The following is a 4,801-nucleotide window of genomic DNA, read 5'->3' on the forward strand; positions in this document are numbered from 1 at the left end:
GAAACAGTTTGCTGTGTGCGTTCCTTGTTTCTGTGCATGGGCTTTAAAGTGTTCCAAAAGTCTTTTGGGATAGTTTTTTGTTGTTGTTTTTTGGGTTTGTTTTTTTTTTAATTCCCACAAAAACTTATTTTACAGTCCTCCTAGATGAGGGAGGGATCCCGAATCAGGGTGGGGGAAAGGAAGCCAAATAATCTCACAAAATAACTAAAAACATGACTCTATAAGTGACAGTCGTATGTTCTTTTAAAATTTACAGAATGCTATTCTGAAATTAGGTTGATTTTTAAAAATCTTTTATTTATTCTTTGACAATTTGATGTTGTCATACATTGATTATATACCCCCAGAGCCTCCTCCCTCCTGAATGTCCCTAAATGCCCCCTTCCTACCTTCATGTTCTCTCCCCCCCCTCCTCACTGAGCTCAATTACTGCTGCCTGCTGGAATGATTTTGTTGGCTTGGTCTTGTGCAGGTAACCCTAGCTGCAGAGTTCTTGAGTGCAACAGCCATGCCTATCCAGAAGCATCTCTCATCACCCCTCCCCATCCCCGAGCTCTGCCATGCTTTCCTCCTCTGACCTTGAGGGAGTGTTGATACAGATACCTGACTGGGGCTGAGCCCTCAACAGTCTTGACAGTTCTGGATTGGAACTGACTGCTGCCCTCTGCAGAAGGAGCTTCTCTAGCTAAGGTTGAGAGCAGCACTAATCTATGTATAAATGAAAATACTGATGAGGCAGTTGGACAATCCCATTTAGCAAATGACAGTAGTAGGTTCTCCTCCAGGACCTATGACCTCCTGGGCCATGGGTAACACTTACAGTAACAGGCATGAATTCCCTTTTGTGAAGCAGACCTCAGATCAAGTCAGAAAGCGCTGCCCCCCATCACCTTCATGCCACCATTGTACCAGTGGGCACATCTTCCCTGGCAGGTGAACACTGCAGCGTTCGGGATTCACCAGTGATAATACCATTAATGACCCCCTGCCCAGTGACCTTCCTAGCACTTTCCGGCTCTATGAAAGATAGCCAACAGGGAAGAAATTTTCAAGTCCCAGCTTGATCCTGCAAGCAAAATATGTTGTGTCTTCAGCAATAGGGTCTTATCATCTAGTTATGGTGGGCAATCCAGGAGCAATGGCAATATTCTATACTAGCTATGTAGACCAGGCTGGTCTTGATCTGACAGAGATTGCCTGCCTCTGCCCCCCAAGTGCTGGGATTAAAGGCATACCTGGCTATAGTTTGCTTTTAAATATTGACAGTAAAGCCAAAATAAAAGCCGAGTATAGGGGAAAGGCACTGTACTAGCATTGGAAGACCTGACTTGTAATCCCAGCTCTTGTACTGATTAATGGTGTGACCTCAGGAAAACCCAGTTTCTAAAGCGAGAAAGTTGGGAGAGTAATAGGCAAGATCTGCTGTGCCATCCTCGAGTCTCTCATACCTTATAATGCCATGCCAAACAGGACCATGGTTCAACTTGTCATTTGTGCTTAAACACAGTTCAGTATCACTAGAACTGCAGAGGGACTGGGAAGATAGCTCAGTGGTTAAAGTGGTTGCTGTCCAGCTTGAAGACCCATGTTAAAAAACCAGGTGTGGTGGTACAGGATTGTAAACCCAGAATTGGGAAGGTAGGCACACAGGTGGTTCCCTAAGGCCCCTGAGTACCAGGACTGTCTCAAAAAATAATGTGAATGGCTCCTGAGGAATGACACCTGAGGTTGACCTCGAACGACTTGTGAGGCAGAGACAGGTAGATCTCTGTGAGATCGGGGCCAGCCTGGACTACATAGGGAGTTCCAGGCTAGCTGGGGCAACAGGGAGGCCCTGTCTTAAAAAAAAAGAGTACACAGTTTTAGAGACTTAAATACATTCACACTGTGCAGTATCACCATTTTCAGAGCTTGCTCATCAGACAGTGGTCTCTGTCCTCCCCTCCTCAGCACCTGGCAGCCACCATGGTGCTGTGAACGTGGTGTGCAAACCCAGTTTGGAGGCCTGCTCTCAGTGCTTTTAGCTCTGTAAGCAGAAGTGGAAGCCTTGGACTGGATGGTCATCCTTCGTTTCTGGAAACACCGGGTCACTTTCCTCAACAGCATCACCATTTTACATACCCACCAGCAACATGCAAGTGTCCCAATTTCTCCACCTCCTCACCAGCAATTACTATTTCTGTGCTTTTATGTTTGGTCTTGATAATAGCCCCTAATTGGTGTGAGTGGATCTGTCAATGTGGTTTTCATTTGCATTTTTTCATTTGCACTTTTGTAACGAAGTGACGCGGAGCATCTGCTGTGTGCACTGTGTCTTCTCAATTGGAGTCACTTGTCTATTTAAGTACTGTGTTGTGGAATCATAGATCTTCTAGGTGCTGGATGTGAATCTCTTATCAGATGTGATTTTCAAATATTTTCTCCTATCCCGTGGATTCCTTTTTCACTGTGGACAGTGCACTTTGAGGCACAAAAGTTATAAAATTTGATGAAACCCAATTTCTCTTTTTAGGTGTGTGTGGTTTTAGAGAAAGTCTCATTGTGTAGCCCAAATGGCCCTACTTTCTTTCACATCATGCATCAGGTCCCATGCCCAGATACCCAGGAGTAACTCTTTACCTCCAGGAAGAAAAATTGATTATTTAAAAACCACAGCTTATTAAAAGTTTCTATATGATAAAAGTGCAACGATTTGGGGCATATCCTTAATGACTCTTGATACATACATTTTGTTTACTATATTACCCCCACAGATAAGAGACAATTTTTTTTTATCATTCCTGTGTACCCTCCCAGTCAATCCTTTCCCTACTGCTGGCCTCATGACCATATAAAATGCAAAATGCATCTAGTCCAACCTTAAAAGTCCCCATAGTCTTTACCAGTCTCAATACTATTCAAAAGTCCACAGTCCAAAATCTCTTCTGAGACCCAGGGCAATATTTTAACTGTAAGCCCTTGTAAAATCAAAAGACAAATTACATACTCCCAACATACAGTGCAACTGCATACACATTCCCATTCCAGAAGGGAGGAATGGAGGCATAGTGAGGAAACAGCAGACCAAAACAAGACCGAAAACCAGCAGGGCAAACACCAAATGCAGTAGCTCCACATCCAATTTTTGGGCCTTTACTTCCAAAGGGCTTGGATGGCTCAGCCTCTCCAGCTTTGCTGCATGCAAAATACATTTTTCTCGGGCCTCGCCCTGTGTGCAGGTCTTCTTGACAGATGTCTCACAGCTCTGGCATCATGAACGTCTTCTTGGAGTCTCCACTGCCAACCAGGCTTCACCTTCACAGCTTCACACAATGGCCTATCAGGGCCTTCTCTAGGCAGGGGATCCCCTGCTGCATCCTGCCTGGCCTCAGCAGCTTTCTGAAACCACAGAGGAAGAACTGATGACCCCTTCACTCTTGCATCTTTCATGCCTCTAAAGCCAGCACTAGGTGAACGACACTGCCAAGTTTGACGACAAGTTTGGGTTGGACTCCAGCCTGCTTTATCCATTTTAGAAGCTTTTCTCTTCAGTGATTGTCTAGTGATTTTCTGCTTTCTTCTTAAATACAAAATTTAAAATTACATCTATTTATTTATTGTGTGTGCGCATGCATGTGGGTGTGTGTGGAGGTCAGAGGGCAACACTGTAGAGTTCTCTTCTTCCACCATGTTGGTCCCAGGGATCAAACTGAGGTTATCAAGCTTCATAGCAAAGCCATCTCACTGGCCCTAATATTTCTTTTCCAGAATTTCAATAAATGGAATTATACAGTGTGCAAGGTGTTTGCTCTACTGTAACAATATGCCTAACACTTGGTTTTTTAAGATATTTTATTTATTATTTTTATTTTTTGTGTCTGAGTGTATTGCCTGCATGCATGTTAGTCATGCAATGCCTGTGGAGGTCCGAAGGGGGTGTCGGATTCTCCTGGAACAGGAGCTACACACAGTTGTTAGCTGCCATGTGAGTGCTGGGAATTAAACCCAGGTCCTCTGCAAGAGCGGCCCCTACTCTTAACCACTGAGCTGTCTCTCCAGCCCTGATGTTTTATATTATAGAAATTTGCTTCTCAGGGTTCTAGAGGCTGGAATCATGAAAACAGAACAGTGTGGGTGTCTGATGAAGGCCAGATCTTTTCTCCAAGGTCTCTCCTCTCCTCTCTCCTCCCCTCTTCTCCCCTCCCTTCCCCTCTTCCCTTCCCTCCCATTTTCCCTCTCCTCTCCTCTCCTCCCCTTCCCTCCTGCCTCCTAAGTAATGGGATTATGTGCCACCATACCTGGCTTAGTAATTTTTGTTTGTTTGAGACAGGATCTCATTGGTAGCCTGTTTGTTTGTTTGTTTGTTTGTTTGTTTTGACAGAGTCTTGCTGTGTACCCCTGGCTGGCTTGAAACTCCCTATGTAGCCCTCCCTGGCTGGCTTGGAACTCACAGAGATTCACCTGCCTCTGTCTCTCAAGCACTGGGATTAAAGGTGAGTGCCATAATGCCCAGCTGGCTTAGTGATTTTGTCAGTAAGTACTGTTCTGTTGTATGCCAGACCACAGTCTTTTCAGTCACCTATTATGGATGTTGAATATTTCCATTTTGGAGGTCGTTGTGAGTATAATTCATGCTAATATTAAAATATAAAGCTGTGTTAGCACTGGGTGTGGTGGCACGTGCCTTTAATCCCAGCACTTGGGAGGCAGAGGCAGGTGGATCTCTGTTCAAGGCCAGCCTGGTCTACACATTGAGTTCCAGGACAGCTGGGGCTACAGAGAGACCCTGTCTCAAAAGGACAAAAAAGAAAAATTCTTGTCA

The sequence above is a fragment of the Nannospalax galili genome, unplaced genomic scaffold (genome assembly GCF_000622305.1).
Source record: "Nannospalax galili isolate Female #2095 unplaced genomic scaffold, S.galili_v1.0 scaffold11786, whole genome shotgun sequence".
NCBI lineage: Eukaryota > Metazoa > Chordata > Mammalia > Rodentia > Spalacidae > Nannospalax > Nannospalax galili.